Here is a 21,898-nt window from a genome sequence, read left to right on the forward strand (position 1 = left end):
GGGGATCCAGTGAAATTCTGTATCCAAGAGCTCCTTTCTCTTCACCATGGCATGCAGCACAAAGCCTAGGGATAGTCCCCAAGGAGGGCCAAACCTTGAGCATCTAGTCCTAACATTGGCTGAGCCCTACCAAACTTTATTCTCCCTGCAGCTGTTGAAGGGGCAGGTGGGCTAACCGTCCACAGGTGGTCAGACTGGGTTTTCTTTTCCAACCGTAGCGGCTTTTAAATCTTCCACTGGTCCCTTGCCCTCTCACCTTTTAACATCTGGGTGGGGGATTTTACTCAGAGTGTGAATCAGGCTCCTAGATCTCTCAGGTCCTCATAGGTGTGAATTTTGTTTGTGTTCTTGGGTGGTAAGGGCACTTTATTTGACAGTGGAGGTGTGGGGATGCTATGGTTGCCAGGGTCTTGCTGTCTGGGGTTACAAGGGAGTGCACAGCCACACCTGGCTTTTTATGTAGGTGATGGGGATTCAGACTCAGGCCTTCAAGCCCCCAGGTCCTCATGCGTGAACTCTTAGGTGGCCATGGGAAACCCCATGGATTCTGCAGCAGCTGAACATGTATTTCCTGTATAACCAGGCCTAGAGGGAAGAGGGGATGGATAACTACAGGGATGAAGGGAGCAATGTGTGAAGAAGGGAAGTCATGAAGGGCTTACCCTTCTGGGTATTTAAAGGGTCAGGAAATTCGCTCCCACTTTTAAGGTATATTTGCAGAGCATGTTTGGTAGTACCCAGGGCTTACAAGTAAAGGGCTTCTCCGAGGCTGTTTCTTTATGCAGAATACTGATTGCTGCAAGATTAAGAGGAAAACATATACAGGAAAGATGTTCAGGAGGGCACATGGTACCACGTGCCCAACAAACATTCAGAATCTGGAGATATTCTGTGATTCCAGTACAGACGATAAGTACAGAGTACAGTACAGAGATAAGCTGTGATTCTAGTACAGACGATTCCCGCACAAGCTTCTCGTCTGCTGACACTACCAAGTTCAGAATAAAACATCCCTAGAGCCTGGAGAGATGGCTTGACTATTAAAAGTGCTTGCTGTTCTTCCAGAGGACCTAAGTCTGGTTTCTAGCACCCAGGTCAGGTACTGGAACTCCAGCCCCAGGAGTTTTCCTGGACTCCATGGGCCAAAAGAACACATATGGCATACACACACACACACACACACACACACACACACACTTACACATAAATAAAAAAAAAAACTAAATCCTTAAAAAGCATTGATCATTGCAACTAGAAGATAAGATAATTCCCTCATGTCTGAAAGTCTTTATAATTTATGGAGACAATCTGAAATCAATGATTGTGTAGGGGAAGGGGTAGAACATCCCTCCTTAACTCTAGGTTGTACATAGTGATGTCCTTCCAAAAACAACACATGCGGGTGGGGATAAACTTATAATGGAGAAGGCCGGATGTCAGCAGTCAAACCCTATGGTGGTTTGAATATAATCACCTCCATAGGCTCAGATATTTGAATGCTTCGGCATCAGGGAGGGGTACTAGTTGAGAAGGATTAGAAGAATAAGGAGATGTGACCTTGTTGGAGTGGTGTGACCTTGTTGGAAGAAGTGTGTCCCTAGGGGTAGGCTTTGAGGTTTCAAAAGCATGTGCTAGGCCAAGTATGTCTTGCTCTCTTTTTCTCTCCTTATGGATCAGGATCTGAGTCACTGCTCCAGGGACTGCTGGCTTGGCTCTCTGCCATGATGATAACGAACCAAACTTCCGAAACTGTAGCCCCCAATGAAAATTTTCCTTTTATAAGAGTTGCTTTGGTTATTGTGTGTCTTCACAGCACTAGAACACTGACCAAGACACACCCCTAAGACAATGTGATGAAGTGACCCTTGACCTTGTGAACTGCCTTCTTGGCACACAACCCCCAGGGAACCATAAAGAAGACATAAACCTAATTTCAATAAAAGGGCATCTTACAGCTGACCAGTAAACCTCAAAACTACCAAGGCTGTCAGAAGCAAGGAAAGGTGGAGAAATGCCAGCGGCAAGGAGACTAAGGACATGCGCCAACTTACACAATATTCTATCTAGGAGCATAAAAGAGCATCACACAGTAAATGAAAAAAAGATAAATCATACATAGACTTTAGTTAATTGAAATCTAGCAATACGGGTCTATCCATTTAGCAAATATATCACAGTGAGGTAAGATGTTTGCAACAGGACAATTGAGTGCAGAGAACAGGATTACTCTCTGTGTTGCTCTCTCTTTCTCTCTCTCTATATATATCATGTATACACATGCAGGCATATGCATATAGGCAAGAGAAGGAAATGTCCTTTTTTTCCCCTCTATTTTATCCCTTTGAGACAGGGTCCTTCTCTGGACTTGAGTTCACCAGTTGTCTCTGTCTCTCACCCCTTGGGCTCATGGCCACCAAGTTTCTGAGATGCTGCCAAGTCAGCCTCTCAGCTCTGGAGGTACAGGCCTACAGGTGACTTTCCATGCGCTGGAGATCCCACGTCTGGTGCTTAGGATTAAATAGTAAGTACTCCTTACTCACAGGGCCATCTCCCAGGTCCCAGTTTTGAATTCTTAGTACTGTTTTCTATTCATAAATTTCTGTTCTTGCCCTTATCACAGCTTTCCCTCTTTCTTAGGTTTGACTTCATTCATATGTCGTCTTGAGATGACCACTTACATCACTGATACTCATCTTTTCCTCAATTCTAATTTGTATATATAAGGTTACAAAGTCCCCTTTGAGCACAGTTACTCATATCTCACAAGATAAGTTATGTCTCCCACTCGGTTAAAATCTTTTAGATATTCGTTATGTTTTTTGGGCTCTTCGGAAGCAATGCTATTTACTTTTAGGCGGCGAGCCATTCCTGATGATCTCATTTCATGGATTTGTATCCCAGCCTCGGAAGGATTTAAATTCGTGGAAGCCGTTGCTGCTTGATGACCACCACGCAGCTGGCTGAGATCGTAACCTGCTGTGGTGGTGTATGCCTTCAACCCTAGGCAGAGACAAGGGATGACCTGCCCACTTGAGTTACACACTGAGTTCCAGGCCAGCCAGGGCCACACAGTGAGACTCTGCCTAAAAAACCGAAACAACAATAACTGAAGAAAGGTGACATTTTTGAAGCTGTGGTTATGGTAAATGGTATTGTTTCATAAATCCTGGTTTCTGGCTATTTGTCCCTAGTGTATAACAGTATCATAGATTATTAACTTGTTTGTATATGAGTCTTGCAAACTGTTACCTTGCCTGTTACTAGTCTTAGGGACAAACACACAGACTGTGTGTATGTGTAAGTTTGCGTGTCTGTGTGTACATGTGTGTGCATGTGTGTATGTGTGAATGTGTGTATGTGTATATGTATATGTGCTTGTGCATGTGAGTGAACATGAGCATGTATGCATATGTATGTGTGTGTGTTTATATATTTGGCTTTCAGGGGACACCCTGCTGGGAGTCCTCACCCTCACCCACAGGACATCATGTGAGAGCATCACTGCTCAGCTTTTATGTGGGTTCTGGGGATCCAAATGCAGGCCATTAGACCTCTGTGGCAGCACCTCCCCCACTGAGCCGTCACCTCCCAGGCCCCAAACTTTCAGTCTTTTGCTAGCAAGAGTGATGGTGGGCTTTGTGTGTGTGTGTCTGTCTGGGTGTTTGTGCACTCGTGTGTATTTTTAAAATCAACTGAATAAATTATCATTTATGTCTCATTTTCTGAGACATTTTTATCGGGAATGGGTGCTAAATTTGGCCAAGTGCGTTTCCGGAATCTGCTGAGATGTGGCTTTCTCTTTCTCCTTTGCTCACATTGCTGGGGTCCACAGAGGGAGTTTTCAATGTTGCTTTTGCACCAAAGCCCTGGTATAAAGTTTACCTCCTCGTAACCTGTTTTCCTTTTGCCATGTTGTTGGGTTCTGTTTGCCGAGACTGTCACTGGAAGGTTTGCGTCCGTGCTCATACGAGGCATTGGCGTTCAGTTTTCTTTTCCTGTAAGTGTCTCTGTATCATTTTGGTCTCAGGTGACTGTGGTCTCATAAAATGGGAAATGACCCTTTTCTCTCATCTCTCTTTTTTTTTTTTCAGGGTGGGGGAAGAGTTTGCATCAACTGAGCATTATTTCTTCCATAAATATTTTGAAAACTTCACCTTTGAAGGTCCCTTTGTGGGAAGGTTTCCTATGGTAACTGTGAGTCATTGTGTAGACACAGGCCTGCTCAGGTTAGTGAATCTTCTTAAAGGAAGCCATGGTACTTTCTATATCTCAAGAATTAGTCCATCTCACTCACAGTTTCAGCTTCTTGACGTGAAACTATTTATAAAGTTGCTTTGTCACTTTTTAATTATCTGAAGAGCCTGACATGAGAGGCCACCTCCATCTTGACACCAGTAATTTGTATTTTCTTCTTCTTCTTCTTCTTCTTCTTCTTCTTCTTCTTCTTCTTCTTCTTCTTCTTCTTCTTCTTCTTCTTCTTTTTTTAAAGAAAAACTTTGTTTTCACATTTGGGGTGTGTGTGTGTGTGTGTGTGACCACAGTGAGAGGACAACTTGTAGGACTCAGTCTTCTTCTTTTACCGCCTGGGTCCCTAGGGATTGAACGCCAACCCTCAGACTTAGCTACAAGCACCTTAACCCATCAAGCCATTTTGCTGGCTCCTCTCTCTTGCTGATCTGTCTATCAGCTCTAACAATTTTACTTTTTTTTTTTTTTTTCACAGAGCAGAGTTTTCATGTTATTGGCTTTTTTTTTTTTTTTTTTGACAAGGTCTTGTGCATTTCAGGTTGTCTTTGAACTTCTGACCCTCCTGCCTCTCCCTCGTGAGTGCTGGGATGACAGGCACGTGCCACCATGCCTGGTTTAAATGACGCTGGGGCACAAACCCATGGCTTTCTGCACGCTTAGCCAGCAGTCCCCCAGGTGAGCTGTAGCCTCACTCTGACCCTGTTGTTGGGGTGTGTGGGAGTGCATGGCAGCTCTTGGGGTTAGGATACATGTCTTTACTTCCAAGAGGTCAGGTGACCCTTTCTTATGCAGTACGGGTGGGAACCCACAACACACATGTGTTCCTCTCCTCCCAGCCTTTATCCTGATTTGTTATGCATTTTGCTTATATTCTAAACCCCTCAATACATCAATACATCGTAGGTTTTGAAATTTTAAGTCTTTCATATTTGAAAGAGCCTTCATTAATTTTTTTAAGAATCTGTGCATTTGCTGACAAAGTTACTACCCTCCAAAGCATTCCATGCCTCATGATGAAAGCACAAAATTTCCACCCAGTATTATTTTCTTTCTGCTTAAACAGTTTCCCTGGGGGAAGTTCCTTTAGCTTTGGTGTGTCTGAAGACTGTATTTTTAGGAGGTAGCTTTGCTTGGACTGTGTTTCGTTTTCCTTTCAGTGTTTTAAAGATATTACCACACGGCCTTCTTTCTCGAATGGTTCCTTCGGAGAAGTATGCTGTCATCTATCTGAACTCTTCCTTTGTCCTTAAGAAACGCAAGCAGCGTGGCACCAGCACTAGAGCAGGCCTCTGGGCTGTAGCCCCTCGGGACAAAGGGCATCATGGTCAGAGACCATGTATGGGGTGGATCGCACCACAAACAGGAAGCCAGAGACCTGGGAAAAAGTAGTAAAAGCCTCCTCCTCGGCTCTTCTCCTAAAGGTCTCCTTTCTCCCAACATTGCTGCGTTGAGGACTAGGCAGATCCATTTATATTCAGAGCACAGAACTGCAACCACTACTCTATATACCACCATGCTTTAGAAGGCTGTGATAGCATGATACACACAGAACCCCACAGAGCCTCAGTTTGGTTAGGTGAATCTTGACAAATACAGAGACACTTATACCACAATCATTTTCAGTTTTGGTTTCTGCCTTACTTTTTTCATGTCTGCGTAATTCTCCTCCAAATATTTGACTTTTCAGCTCAGGAACAGCTTATGACTGTTGATGCAACACTCAATCTGTCCCCCACCCACCCCCAACACCCTCTTCAACCTTCCCCCAATCACCTATGAAGTGAACACCTGGCACAAAATGGGCGCTCTACAGTCTTATTTGCACTGGTTGATCAGTGGTTTGAATTTTATTTCTGAAAGTACCACACCTGCGTAGTCAGCTCCTCTCTTCACTGGCATTAGGCGAGAAAGTCTCACTTCAAGTGCTGAAATTTGCACCATGCACTCCTCGGGTGGCTCTATAATGGCCCCCTCGGGGTGGCCCTGTCACAAGTGGGATTTAATGGCTCAGGGGCATGCATTGTGTTGAAATAGATTTTGACATTTAATTTTGATGGTGACGTTTTCCCCTTATAAGATTATTTCCTTGGAGGAAAAAATTCAGAACCTGAATTACAGGGTCATAGGCGTGTTGAAAGACTTGGATGGACATTAATCAGGCAAGGGTTTTGTAGCCTGACGGGGCCCTCACTTCATAGCTCTCAGTGAATTTGAACTTTGCTGAAGGCTACTGTTACTGGATACAGCCAAGGAGGGGACAGCATTGGAACATTTCTCAACTCTTGAATAGGTAGCAGTCTGGGGAGTTAATTGTATCATCTGGGGAAACAAGGAGACTCATACTCCTAGGGGCCCCCTGCCTCCTTGTTGCCCTTCTCCTCGTGGTGGAGACTCATCACCTCCCCACTCCCGCCAGCATGTGGAGGGCACCTAAAGGCAGCCTCTCCCCTTTTATACTCCCGAAACTAGAATGGAGCCCAGGACACATCTATGTGTGTGTGTATCTCTGTGTGTGTGTAACATACAATCCAAAAAGAAGATCTATAATAATGTACAGTTGTTGAATAAATGAGTGCCTGCTGTCTTCTCCGTACGTGGTACTGATCGTATTTTATTCACATCCGAAATGTCACTGAATAACCCTCTAAACTCAGGCTTCATTATCTCCATTTTTCAAGGTAAATACATTGCTAGCCAAGGAGGGAAGAAACTTGCTTGAAGCAAGTTTCAGGTGACCCTGAAACACAAAAGTGACATTAGACTTCAGACACACCGTTCCCTGCTCCCCGGCATCACTGGGATACTTAATATTATAGTGGTATGTAAGTCGCATCATCTCCAAAACAGTGATGGGTGTGTCTTCACTAGTTTAGAAAGGAGACAGTGAATTTCATGGGCAAGGACCACGTGTCAAACACCCAGGAGGTGGTTACATTTGCTGCCTCTATCTCTGTCTCAGTTTTTGCACTTGTAGGTGTCAGGAAGGTGCAAAGAGAATAATGGTCCCAGCATGGAAAGGTTTTGGAAAGAAGGGGCTGGACTATCTATGTCAGGATCCCCCTTCCCCCCCCCCCCCGCAGCCTGTACACAAACGCACATAACCGAGCATCCACAAAGCTATCACTTAACATTTTATGTTCTTTGTTTGTTTTTAGGCAGGGTCTCACGTAGCCCAGCATGTCCTTAAACTCACTATGTAGTCAAGTGAGTTGACTCCTGATCTGCCTGCCTCAGCCTCCCAAGTGTTTCAATTGCAGGCCTATGCCACCATGTCTGGCTTTTAAGTAACATTTTCTAGGAACCGAACTCAGAATAAGAATTTTAACAATTTCTCCAAGTGAGTCTCTAAATACATCCCAAGTTCAAAAACTGCTGCTTCACAAAGAGGACCCTTCAGAGCTTCAGAGCTCATAAACAAGCAAAGGCATTCCTTGCTTATATTTGAGTCACCAAAGCATGCTGGGACTGTTCAGGGTGAGTGAGGTGGGCCACTAGACCTCTCACACACAATGATGCCACATCCTGGACATGCAGAGCTTCTACCAGATGACTAGATCAACAATCTCATCTCAGTTGACATTTGTCAGAAACAAGATGTCATATGCTAATTGCCCATGACACAACCACTGGGTGACAGCAACCGGAGAAATGCTGATGGGCCGAAGGTCAAGTCCTTTGGTTTGCTCATTTTTCTTATTCAAGTAATGTTCTGGGTCATGCTCTGGGATCAGAGATAGTACGGACAGAAAAGGGAGGGGGGCGGCTTTTAAACGAATTTTATAACTGAAGCTATGAAAGATTCTTTATAGCTTATCGAAAGAGGAAATAGGTGGGGCCCCAGCTGTTATCAAGAAACCACTGAAGAAAGATGTCAAATGTGGGTTTGGAGGTGTGTGTGTGGAAAAAAAGCTATTAATTAATAAATCAACATTTCCTTCAAATGTTCTGTGTTTTCAGTCGAAACACACACGCACACTAATTCCTGCAGCTGTCGTGTGTTTACTGTATGCGGGCACGGTCCTAAGCAATTTCCATGCTCATCTCGCCCTGAAACCTCCCTGTAATGTAAACTCTATCTCATTCCTTCTGCAGGTTGGTCAGTGAGGCACAGAGATGTGTCATTTACACGGACCATGTGCTAACAAGCCCAGAGGTAGGAGCCACCCAGGCAGAGGCTGTGCTCACCACCAATACCCTGTTAGATTCCATGTTCTCTGTGTGGAATGTGGGCGTTTAAAAAGTGCCATCACGTAACTATTTGGAGAGTTGCCTGTGCTGTCTGTTTTAGGGTGTGAAGTAATAACGCTAGCATTTGTCACGTGCCTGTGTTTGAACCTCCTGCTTTACCTGTGAGCTCACCTATATTTCTACATGCTAGAGCTGTGCTCTCCCACATGATAGGTGCTGTCAGCATGTGGCAGTTGAGCACTTGACAGCTAGTCTGAACAAAATGCACAATACATACAAAACATACTACATTTCAAAGGCTTATGTTTAAAAGAAGGAGAAGGAGAAGAATAAGGAGAAGGAGGAGAAGAAGGAGAAGAAGAAAAAGAAGAAGAAGGAGGAGGAGAAGAAGGAGAAGGAGGAGGAGAAGAAGAAGAAGGAGGAGGAGGAGGAGGAGGAGGAGACAGAGGAGAAGAAGGAAAAGAAGAAGGAGAAGGAGGAAGAAGACAGGGGATGGGGAGGTAGATCTGCCGGTAGAGTGCCCACACTGGTCCACGTCTGAGGACCTGGGTGCCATCCCTGAGCATGGCAGTGCTGGCCCATCATCCCAGTGCTGGGGGTGGGGGAGACAGAAGGACCCCTGGGGTCTGCTAGTTTACCAGGCTAGCTGAATAGAAGGGCTCCTGGTTCTGTGAGAACACCTGCCTCAAAAACCAAGGTAAAGATAATTGAGAAAGGCATCCAAAGCAGAGCTCTGGCCTATTACATAAACATGCTGTGTGTGTGCAAGCACACACACAGAGAGACAGACAGACAGACAGACACAGAGACAGAGACAGAAAATATAAAATGTCTGTCATTTTTTTTCAAGGTAAATTTCATATCAAAATAGTATTCAGGATATTTTTGGGTTAAATAAAAGATAGTGAGATTCATTTCACTGACTTACAGTTTTTCTTTAACTTGTAATGTGAATTCTATATATATTTTTTTAATAATCACATAGGTGACCCATATTTGTAACTCAAGTTATCATCCTAGTGGGCCGTGCTGGCCTGGAAGGCAGTTTGTAGGCCTTACTTTTCAAGTGAGTTAGGTCACCTGCTGGGGTCAGGTGGATCATAATGAGTGACGCACAGGTCTCCGACACACCTGACCATCCTGTGTCATCTACCTCTTTCTCAGTCTCTAATCCGCATTGGCTAGACAAGCATAGCCTGTGCCTGACACAGTGGTAAACAGGAGCTCAAAACAGTCAAAGGCGTGCACTGGGCAATGATGGTGGAAGGGGCCGGCTGCCATTTCTGGGCTTGGTGCAAGGGACAGGGTGATGTTATTGTTATTGTTTTTATATGAAGTGCTCCCTCCACGAGGCTCATGGATGAAGGGCTGGTCCTCAGCTGGTGGCGCTATTCTGGGAAGTTCTGGAAACCTTAAGAAGGAAGGTTTAGCTGGCGAGGGCAGGCCACTGGGGGCGTGTTCAAGGGAGATATTTCTTGCTTCAGTCCCCTCTCTAGTACCGTCTCTGCTTCCTGTTTGTCAGGCCACATGCTCGTGCTACCATGGGGTTGTGCCTGATCTTGGACGGAGAATCTGCAGAGATGAGGATCATGGTAAACCCAAATGTACTTTCCTCTCATTGTTTCAGAGATAAGAACTCTGGCTAGCCACTGTTCTCACTCCTTGCACTAACCCCACGAGACAGCGGCAGTAGTGGTTCTTGTTCCCAGGTTGGGGAAGTGAGACTTAGGGAAATGGAGGGGATGGTGCAAGGGTGGTGTGTGCTGTAGCTGGGACTTAATCCGGATTCCGACAGAGCTGGAAGTTTGTGTTATTAAACCTTCCTGGCCAACTGTAGATGGAGTAGGAAGGACACTATGCTCGGGTCACTGTGATACAACATAAAAAGTGACATGTGACTTATCACATTGGTAAGGGTAGGGCCAGGGTGAGGTGCCCTGAGGCCCCGTGAGCTCCTTCTGCTAGTAAACAAAGGAAACACGTGGTAAACCAGCAACTCTTCAGGTCAAGACACTGCAGACAGATTCCAACACAGTCTGCATGACGTACCGACAGGAAGGAGAGTACATTCCAGAGGGTGGAGGAGGAGGGAGGGAGGGAACAACAGAAGGAGCTTGAAGGACACGGGCACTCAATACTAGTGTCTGGATAGTAGGGTCTGGCCTAGTCAGTCACGGAGTGAGGAAGATACCATGGAAGACTGAGAGCTTCTGAACACCACTGCCTCCACTGTGCAGACTCATTCCGCACCAGGTGAGCTGTTGGCCTGCAGTGTTGCTCTGCTGAACGAAAATGCACACTTCTGCTGACAAGAAGATTCTAGATGGCGGGACAGAGAGATAGTCTTGTGCCTAAAAGCACTGGCTGCTCTTCCAGAGGAACTGGGAACACCGTCCAAAGCCCTCTGCTGGCACCAGACATGTGATTGGTGCACAGACATACATGCAAGCAAAACATCCAAACACATGAAATAAATACAAAATTTAGGAAGGAAATTCTAGATGGTGTTACCCTCAGGGTTTCTACGGTAAATGAACGGATGTGCCATCAGAGAATGCACTGGTCGTCTCTGTGTCTTGGATTATCATTAGGTCTGAATCCTTCTAGAAGGGCTGCCTCTGCTACCTTTTCCTCCAGTGTCACTGAAGAACTCCCGGACAGATAGTGCCAGAATGTCACAAGCTACCAGTGGCTGTCCCAGCTTTCAGCCTCTTTGCTTGGTATTCTTTTCCACCTGCCATTTGAAGGCAGGTACCATGGAGCTTGGAATGGACTTGGTGGGGATGGGACGGGGTGATGGTAGAGGGTTGGAGGTGGGGAGAGGTGTTGAGAGAAGTTTCTGTTGTTGCTTTTTTTTTCTTTTTTTAAAATCTTTTAGCACTTCTAGGACATTGTGAGAATCATGGGGGAGAGTTCCTTGCCTTGTTTCTGGAAGTATCTGCTCTAAAACCATTAGGAGTCCCATTTCTCAGGCTTTTTACTTGACGTGAATAATTTCTTCAGAATGTTTATCTCTTGAGAAGTCACAAAACCAGGGTTCAAAGTTTAACAGGCTGAAAGCCAGGCCCCAGAGGGAGGTTAAATTGTCAAGATAATGTCACTGTGGCCAGCTGCTGCTTTCTTGGTGTCCCCACCTTGCTTTACCCTGTCAGGGTTTTGTAACCTCAGTACTTGTGACATTTTGGTCTGGCTGACTCTGCTGTGGGTGGCTGTCTCGTGCATGGTGGGGTGATCTGCTGCATCCTAGCCTGACTTCCCTGTTGTTAGTTAGCATCATTCCCACCAACAGATATGACTGTGAGAACACAGAACAGACTGCTGCTCAGGCCACAGCCCTTCCCCTCTTCCAGAATCTGACAGGTGCCCTACTGAAGGGACCCTGGAGGAGGAAGGTCTTTGGCTAATATATTTTCAGGTGCCAGGGTTTCTCTCCTATGGAAGTGAGTGTTCATTAAAGTGGGTACTCGTGGCCCACACCCTGCTCCCCACTCCTTCTTCAGCCTCTTGCCTGAGAGTCAAAGCATCTGGCTACAGGGTCCTCCTCTGAAACCACACCCTCAGAAGAGATCCTACTTCTGTCACGTGGACCCTGATTTCTCTTTTTAGAGCCCTGCCATGTTGTCTGTCCCTGATCCTGGGGCCTTGAACTCCTCTCAAAGTTCCCATCATGCTCTTTTCTGTCTCTCCATGGAGTTAATAATTCTTGTAATAAAGCTCTTACCTCCAACGGTCTATCTCAGTGTCCCCTTGAGCCTCACACTCAGAACTTTCAATGTCAACGAAAAAACTGTCTCCGGAAACTGAGCAAAGCCTCTTTGGTGGAGAACTATCCATTTATACTATCAAGACTCTTTTGACTTTCAAAGAGTTACCATGATGGGAATTGGAAGAAACAAGAAAGTGCTTTCCATGCACATCCAGATGCTGGAGTCAGGGGTTAGAGAAACATCCATCTTAAAATTCATCCAAGCATTCACACAGGGTGCCAGGGTGGAGTCAAACCTACTTCTCCCTCTTCACAACTCTCTGATCTTCAGCAAGTTACTAGGTAGGTGCCTTTTGGTCTCTCTCAACTATCAAGTGGGCATCAGAGAGGTACCTGAGGTCCAGGACCCCCCGAGATACCCAAAGCCAGTCCTGTAGGGCACAGTGAGTGCACTGAGGACTAATCCAAGAAACCAGCCATGGTCTGCTAACAGGCCTGGGGTGATAGACAGCTCCTGGCCTGACGGTTAAACTGGCTCAGGGTGGGGGAGTCCTTGCTTCCCAGAAAGACAGTCACAGCTTGTCAGATTGCCCTGCAGGATGAGACTGAATGAAGCCCAGACAATGGTGGGTGTTCCCACGCTCTGACCAGGACTGCTTAGACAGCACATCCCTAGCCCTCTGTTTAAATTTCAATTTCACTTCAGGATTCTGAAACAAACTTCAAGCGGTCACTGGATCTCCTTCTTCCTCTTCCCAATGTGATCGCAAGGAACAAATCTCCCTTTTCTGCTCCTCACTGTTAATCTGGCTGTTTAAATTGGCTTCTAGAGGGCAGGCACCTGAACTTGACCTCTTGAAGTAGAGACTTTGACCCCAATTTTCTGTAGCACTCCCGGCTCCTTGAAATTCCCATGCAATGAGCTTAGCCCCAGCCACAGAGCTGCTGTCATCTGAGTTTTCTCGGGAGGGATTTCCAGGGGAGGCCTGTGTGAGTTCACTCCTGCACTTCTGCTTTCAAGCAGTTGCTCTCTGCTCTGCTCCCTGGGTGGCAATCTCAGTTCTTCCTTTGACCTCCACCCAAACCAAGGGAGAAACCAAATGAAAAAGTAAAAATTCCCCTGTGCATGTTATTTTTGTTTGTAATCAGTGCACTGAAAATGAAGGTGAAGATTCAAGTATATGGTATAGTGTGACATAACCAGTAGCATGGACAGGATGCAGATCTAGAGGCAACAGTGGGAAACAAACATCCTGTCCCAGCATTCTTGAAGAGCTACACAGGATTTCCCAAAGCCTAACCTGCAAAGTACAGGGTAAGTATAGAAAGTATGCCTTAGAGAACTCGGAGAAGTCCATGAAGCTGATGAGACCACGTTTCTTGAAGAAGATGCATTGGGGAAAAATCACCGTGAGAATATAATAGAGAAAAGGTACTGGAAAAAAGGGTTGTACTACAGTGGGAGCTGGAACGCTGGGGTTACCGGCATGAGGAGGCAAATGAGGAATGCCAGAAGGTGGGAGGAGCAGGGTTTTTTTTGAATGATGTCACTAGATGGCGCCCTAAGACAGGTACTGCAAGGCTACGAGCAGGCCGAGGCTACAAGTCACATCCCCGGAAGTGACTCAGCAGGGATGACTTCAGCAGGTGGGTGTTCTTCCGCTTGCGAGCCAGGCAGCGCCACATCACCTAGTTACAGCAGGCGCTGGGTGCAGATGAGGTGGTCTTCCTGTTGCATTTTTGTATTACCTGCTCCCCACTCATCATCAAAGTCCGGTCCAGGTCTTTTGTATCTGCGCAGTGTAGCGGCAGCGCCGAAGACTCACGCCTGTAGATGGAACGGGAAGGAAATGGATGACACAGTGCCTAACACCCTGGCCCAGCCCAGCCCATGTTTCTAGCTCATTCTCTATCTCCTCTGAAACCAGGCATTGCTTATCGACTGGCGTTTATTGCACACTGCCTTCCGGTTTCAGGAGCCTTTTAAAAAAGTGCGTATCTTATCTCCCCAGCTGTGGAATGTAACATGCTGGCCATATCTTATTAATCACTTTTATCTCACCAGCGTTCTTCCCCAGTGCTCAGCAGAGTACCTGGACCGCTGGCATGCTTGGTAAAGATGGTGATGACGAGGATGAAGTCACAGGCCATCTAAAATGAGGTGGTTAACCTGCTTAGCAAGTCCTACACATCATAGATATTAATAATGATGACAAAGATCACCGAAGCAGGAGGGTGCGTGGGCTGGATATGGGGGTAGTCAGCAGTGTCTTAAACAGGAAGTGGCGCAGAGAAGCCTCGAAGCAAGGCCTTTACTACCCTCATTCCTATGCCTGTGCTTCTACATAAATACAGAAAGCGTTATCTGAGCAGTTTGGGTTCTCCTGGACAAGAACTCATCCCCGCTCCTACTAGACTGCAATTCGGTATGCAAGAACTGCACAGGAATAAAAATCAGTAGTGCTATTCCCTCACTCTTTCGTGTGAGGACACATCCATCCACCCATTTGTCAGGCATCTACCATGTGTCTGTTACTTTACTATTAGCTGCTCATGAGCTACAATCAAGAAAGAGCTAAAGTGGACTTGGCCTCTGTCCTTGCTGAGCTTGAAATCTTCCCACCAGCGATCATATCATCACACATACCAGACATGGTGGTGCAGAGCTGTAATCCCAGCACTCAAGAGGTGGAGGCGGGAAGATCACAAGTTCATGTTCACCCTTGGCTATACAGTTAGGGACAGGCTTGAACTACATGACTCTGTCTCGAAAAGAAATTATCACATACTGTGAGGTACAAAATTTACGGCTATGGTAAAGTGCTCTGTGGGAGAGAATGAAGGCAGGTTGTAAGAAGATGTAGACAGAAGGAGGCCCCTTTCATCCCACAGAAACCAGAAACTGAGTAGACACAGATGTCCGTGCCAAGCCATACAAGGCCTCAACAGAGCCCACCTGCCACCACACTGATAGATGCCCCCATCCCAAGGAGCAAGTTGACCAAGCACCTGTAGGTGATCTTCGAAGATGTCCAGTCCAGGAAGCAGTTAGACAGAAAAAGGTGCACACACTGAGGATTTACCAGCCAGACACCCAGCTGGCTGTCCATGACTCACTGATCACCTGTTCCATCGCCGTAAGTAGGGAAAAGACACAGAGCATGGTTTACGAATGAGATGAGCAACTTGCCGCAGTTCCTAGGACTTCCCCAGTTTTAGTATTGAAAGCCCGATCTTTTGGTGAGTTCTCTTGTTTTTTTTTTTTTTTGTTTTTTTTTTTTTTTGAGACAAGTCTTTGTAATTCAAGCTGGTCTGAAACTCACTATGTAGTAGGTTAGTCCCAAACTTGAGATCCTCCTGCCTCAGCCTCCTGAGTGCTGAGATGGTGGGCAGGTACCACCATGCCTGCCCAACGGCATGTTATTAAATAGTGCCAGGTTATGTTCTGTGAGGCCCAGGCTAAAAACCATTGTCCTAAGTGATCCAGTGCTTTGGGGCACCTTCATGACAGACTCCTAGTTCACCCACTGCTCAGTTCCAGGCCTAGCGTGGGTTGTTGTTCCGATGGGTGATGCAAACATAGCTTTCTTTGCTCCCTGTCCCCCTTTCTGTTTGCTTCTTGTTTGTTCTTTCTACCTAGGCTTGCGAGTATGCTGGACTCTGACTCTCCCAGCTCAGTCCAGTCAGTGATGTCTCTCCCTTGGGCCCACCTCTGACCAGGGCCTTCCCCGACAGCCCCGCTGACACATCACAAGAGAAACTGAAAGAGAAACATCAGGGGTGTTGTCTGTGAAGGAGGATAAGCTAGAGAGATGGCTCAGCGGCTAAGAGCAGTGCTGCTCTTCCAGAGGGCTGATTCCCAGCACCCACGCCAGGGGGCTAGGAGATAGGCAAATAGCACCAGCGCTTTACAAAACATCTCAGTGAGATGCCTGCAACTCCAGTTTCAGGGGATTTCACACTATTTTTTCTTTTCTTTTCTTTTTTTTTTTTTCTTTTTGCCTCTGTGAGCACCTGAGCACATATGACATAAATCTTTTTCCCTCCTTCTTTTTTAAAGAAAATCTTTGAAGACAGAGCTCTGTGTTGTGTTCAGGAGCTCTTCCTCATTCTCTTCAGTGAGACTTTTTCAATTGACCTGTGTGCATGTGGGTGCTGGAATAATACCTGTGGCTGCTTGCGCTGTGTGCCCAGTGCCAGCATTTACGAGAAGCCCAATGGCAGCAGTGGCAGTGAGGATGAGCGGCTGCTAGGTCCCTCCTCTATCGCTGGTGGGTAAGTAAATAGCACAGACACTTTACACAAACAGTTCGGCGGGTCAGTGAGATGACTCAGTGGGTAAGGACGCCAGCCACCAAGTCTGACCACTGGAGTTGGGCCCCCAGAAGCCTCACGGGTGGAAGAAGAGAACCAGTTTCCCCAAGTTGTCCTCTGACACCCACACATGTGCCTCGGCTTGTGTGCACCCACATACACACACCTGCATACATACTAGATAAATAAATTTAATAAAAATAAAAGTGATGGCTTAGCATTTCTTATAAAGTCGGTAAAGCACCGTATGGCTGAACAATTCTACTTCTAGGTGTAAGAGAAATGAAGACATTGTCAATGCAACAGTGTCTGAGTTTCCAGAGCCTTATTCTGTGCAGCCCCACATAGGAAACGACCAAATAGCAACCAAATAGCAACTGCCTGGTAAGGCACAAACTGATTGTAACAGTTACACGTTGGCACAGTACCCATAAAAAGGAAGCAAAGGACCTCTCTATGTTAGCTGGATTCATCTCAAAAGTGTCATGAATAAAAGAAGCCACACGCAAGAGAGCGCAGACTCGTGGCAATAAGCATCTTCCATGACATGTAGCAAATGGAACTTAGACTCTGTTTTGAGGGCTGAGAGGATGAACCAAGACTGACTGGGAAAGTTTTGGAGTCATGAAAATGCTGCGTGCAGCCAGGCACAGTGGCAACACGCCTGTAATTCCAGCACTCAGGGAGGCAGGGGCAGGTGGATCTCTGTGAGTTCCAGGCCAGCTTGGTCTACGGATCCAGTCCAGGGCAGCCAGGGATACACAGAAAAATCCTGTCCCAGAAAAGAAAAAAGAAAAAGGAAATTCTGTGCGCTTTGGGTGCAGTAATGGGATACAACTATAAGTATTTGTTGAAGGTTGACAAATTTACTTTTTAAAGGTAAATTTTTGTGTGTAAATTATACATCAGCAAATCTGAGTGTTTTTTTTTTTTTTTAAAGAATTAAGTCATGCCATAGCCTCTTCCACACTTTTTCTTGCACTTAGAATTAGAGTCAGAGCCTGTGCTGTGGTGCAGAGGGCCTGGCGTGTCTCTTTATGTCCACTCACTCTCCTCTCGAGACGCTCATCTCATTTACTTTTTCTTCCTCCAATTCCCTGAGTTCTTCCTTCTACTGAAGAACACAGCACATCCAGTTATTTGCAGCCTGACCCCTTCCCCCTTCCCAGGAGCTTTCTAGAATGTCTCATACAAAAGTGATTCCCTACTCTGCTCTGGTTCATCAAATGTATGGATGTATACATGTGTGTTAGTGTGTATGTATGTATATATTATACATGTATGTGTATATGTATATAATATGTTTTTTTAGTTATACCTGTGTGAAGTGAAGGTGCTTCCTTCGTAACTCTCATCTTGGCTTTCTTCCTTGTGAAGATGTGAGTTCCTCCTAAGAATATAGATCCCTATCAGAGTCCTTCACATCCTTATTTGTGAGGGGAAGGGCCTTTGTGTTTGGATGGCCAAAGTTTCTCAGAACATAAAAGGGTTTTTTTTTTTTGTGTGTGTGGTTGTTTGTTTGTTTGTTTATTCCAGATTTACTCAGAATCCCAGCACCTAGCTCAGGTCTGGCACATGGAACTTCAAAATTATTTGTGAAAAAAAAAAAAAAAAGTGTAGGAGGGGACTTGCCAGGAAGATTTTGATGGGAGAAGGAGAGGGGGATAAGATAAGGTAATGGGAATGAAAGGTTAAAACTCATTATACACAGGTGTGAGACTACTAAAGAAGAAATAAAGAAATAAACAAAACAGTCCATCCTGTTTCCCTCATCCCTGAGCTAGAATTTCCCTGGGATAAAAGAGAAGCCCCTGCTCTCACTCATGGAAGTGTAGCTCTGAGTATTTAAGAATATGGTTAAGATATTTAAAAATAAGAAGAGGGAGGGAAGGAGGGATCGGGAGGGGATGGGGGGTACAGCTGGGATACAAAATGAATAAATTGTAATTAGTAAAACAAAATAAAAAGCAAAAAAAAAAAAAAAATCACTAGCTTTCAAAGAACCTGTGGAAGCTGCCCCTGGAGCCAAAGTTGATGTGTTTCCTCTTTTGTATTTACTGTTGCATCCAATAAAGGTTACACCCTAAGAAGAAGAGGAGAAGGTGGAGGAGGAAGAGCAAGAAGAAGAAGAAGAGGAGGAGGAGGAACAGGAGGAGGAGGGGGAGGAAGAAGAATTTTGTCAAAAAGGTATACACAATTACCACACAACTCAGAAAGTCTGCTCCTAGATATATATACCTAAAAGACTTGGAAGCATATACCCACAGGCACTCATACGCAAATGTTCCTGGCACCTTTGTTTATAACTGCCCCAAAGTGAAAGCAGTCCAAATGAGCAATGAATGATTCAATGCAGCATATCCACAAAGTGGAATATTATTCCTCAATAACAATGGAGAGATGACTCCAAGGATGCCTGGGGCCCAGGAATCTTATGAGAACCTGAGCTGCGACCCCCAGAACCCACATAAAAAGCCAGGCAAAGTGGTTCATGGCTGTAATCTCAGCTTGGGCAGGGAGGAGGCAGGCAGAGCTCTGAAGCTCAATGGCCAGTCTCAGCCAAATCAATGAGTTTCAGGTCCAGTGAGAGGCACTGTCTCGCCACCCCCCCAACTCCCCCTCTCAAATAAACAAAGTGGAGAGCAATTGAGTAAAGATCCCTAACATTGGCCTTCAGCCTCCACTACGTGTGCACCGCCACACACACACATGCACAGAATAAAGTGCCTACATATGAGTGGACTCTGAACACATTAAGACAAACAAAACATCCAGACATGGGAGACCACCTATTCTATGGTTTTATTTACAAGAAATGTACAGGCTAGGCATAGCTACAGATACAGAAGGTAGATTGGACATTACTTACGGTTGTGGGAGGTATATTGGGGTGAATAGGGACTAATGCTCTAATAATGCACTAATGCTCTTTTGGGGGGGTTGATGAAAATGAAATTAACTATGATAATGGTTTAATGGTGCACAACCACGTGGCTATAAAAACCATTTGATTGTGCACTCTTCTTTGACTGACTCATATCGTGCATGAGTTCTGTCTCAACAAAGTTAGTTGTTAAAACCATTTTATGGAATGAATAAATTAATCTCTTCCTCTGCTCCCCATTTTTGGCAGGCTGTTCTCTGTTTGCTTGTTTGTAACAAGCTTTCATACAGTAACCCAGAGTGGTCTCAAACTCCTGATGATCCTCCTGCCTCCGTTTCCTTAGTGCTGGGATTATTGTTTGGGTTACACTGGTTAAATCTGTCTCTTTTGATTGCCTCCCAACTCGGACAAGTCGGGCGGGATGAGTTTCAGGGCCTGGTCAATAGGCCTGGAAATGTACGGCTGATGACTGCAGTTTATGCTTGCACAACCTTCCCTCTCCCGCATCTGGCTTGTAAATACAACAAGGGATCTCAGGGGACCCATGGAGGGCACACGCAGGAGGGCCCCTTGGCAGCTTTGCTCCCACACTCCACCAGAGCAAAGCGGTCCCTTGTCAGCTGGGCTCACCCCACCCCTCCTAATTACACCACTAGCCCCTCTGTGTGTGTGTGTGTGTGTGTGTGTGTGTCAGCTGCTCTTGGGGTAATTAAACAGAACTTGGGGCTGATGACTAGGACCACGTAGCATGGAGCCAGCCCTAGAGCAGACTGGGAGAACTGGCTCATCCGGGCCCTGGGGTGAGGGGAAAGCCAGGACACACAGCATCAAGAGCCAGGGGTGAGGGGACTGGCAACACAGGAGAATTCTGTGCTCTTCTTTGGTGGCCCTTATTCCCAAGCTGCACCTGGCAGGGACAGGTAGTTCCGGGCAGGGCTAAGAACAGCTGTTTGGTTTAAGCTTGTTGCTAGCCTGGAGGCTTTGAACTCTATGCCAAGACCTGTGGTTTGGTCTTGGACCCAGGATTCTCGTGCAGCCCTCAGCCCCAGGGCAGGGGCTGAGACAAGGGGAAAAAGACCACTAGCAGGAAGCAGTGGGGAACTCAGCTTTCCAAGCCCTCCACACAGGGAGTCAAGGTCAGAAGCTCAAGGGAACCATGGACAGTTCAGAAAAGATAACCCGAAACTCATTCCCATTTCCTGTTCATGCATTCGTTACCAACTACTGAGCACTTACTCTGTGAGACAGTCCCACTTGACCTGAGTCCTCTCCTTTCAAACAGAACCCAACAGGGCCCACCCTCCTTTGCCAAGTTCCGAAGGATACCGAAGTTCAGAGGAGTCAGCCGATTATTTGCTCCACGTCACAAACCTTCCATGCAGAAGAGCCTGTATTCAAATCCTGATCTGCCTGATTCAGACATCAAGGTCTCAGCCAACCACTGCCATACTCCATAGTTTTGTGATCCTGAAGAACCAAGCTCTGGCAGGCTTAGGGAATGTCCAAGTGATGCATGAACCATCTGAAGAAGGTAGAGCCATGACTCATCCCGGCTGCTATTTTGTGGGAGGACCCAGCAATTTTTCTTTGTGATGGGAGCCTGCTGGGAGCAATTTAGATATGAAGCAACTTCTGTTTGGTGCATAGTAGAGATTCAATAAAGACTTGTTGATTGACTAACTGGTTGCTTAGATTTTTGCTGGATGTTGTAAGGGGGACTAAAAGAATTGCTATCAAATGATAAACTGATATCGATTAAGTGCACATTATGGTTGGTGGAAAGCCAGGCGTCCTTGGATTATTAATATATTTTAAATGTTAAATGAGTTCATGTAATCATATATTCTGAATGAAATACATCTATGAATCCAGCTTGGTAGCAGTGTACAACATCTGTTTAGATTTTTCTCAGTATGTTGAAAGAGGCGTTTGTCCAAAACTATTGAGAAAAATTCTGAGCAAGGAGAATATTTAATGCCCAGCATGATGATGTACTGATTATCTCAGCAGTGGGAAGCCTGAGGCAGGAAGATCACGAGTTCAAGCTCTGCCTTGGCTACTTACTGAGATCCTATGCTTCATATAGCAAGATAGAAAGGAAGGAGACAGGGGAAGGAAGAAAGGAGGGAGGGAGGTTGGGAGGAAGAGAGGGAGGGGGAGAAAAGAGAGGGAGGGCGGGGAGAGGAGGAAAGAAGAAGGAGGAAGGGAGGAAGGAAGGAGGCAAAAAAGAGGAGGGAAAGGGAGGGGGATGGGAGAGAGAAAAAAGAGGGAAGGGAAGAGGGAGGGAGGAGGGAAGAAAAAAGGAGAGAAGGAAGAGAAGAAGGAAGAACAGAAAAAAGAAAGGAGAGGGAAGTAGGGAGGGAGGGGAGGAAGGAAGTAGAGAGACTGAGATTTACATAGTAAATAAAGTAACTCGATTTCTAACATAGAGTATTCTGATTTTTTTTTTTTTTTTTTTTTTGGTTTGGTGTTGGTTGCTGTTGTTTTTCTTTAATTTGTCTGTGTGGGGCTATTCAAAACTTCCTTAACTCTGGAAAAAGACTGACCAGTAACTCCCA

The 21,898-nt window shown here is 45.8% G+C and overlaps 1 long non-coding RNA gene across 2 annotated transcripts; it reads left to right on the forward strand.

The window, feature by feature from the left end:
- Positions 1-13,586: 13,586 nt before the first annotated feature.
- Positions 13,587-21,020, forward strand: LOC132649329 (uncharacterized). Of its 2 annotated transcripts, none has more exons than XR_009587745.1 (4): positions 13,587-14,133; positions 16,203-16,417; positions 18,532-18,643; positions 20,623-21,020. It is a non-coding gene; the product is annotated as an uncharacterized LOC132649329 (long non-coding RNA). The 2 variants fall into 2 exon arrangements; XR_009587746.1 differs by lacking the exon at positions 13,587-14,133 and adding an exon at positions 14,147-15,382.
- The last annotated feature ends 878 nt before the right edge of the window (positions 21,021-21,898 follow it).

This window comes from Meriones unguiculatus, chromosome 1, assembly GCF_030254825.1.
Source record: "Meriones unguiculatus strain TT.TT164.6M chromosome 1, Bangor_MerUng_6.1, whole genome shotgun sequence".
NCBI lineage: Eukaryota > Metazoa > Chordata > Mammalia > Rodentia > Muridae > Meriones > Meriones unguiculatus.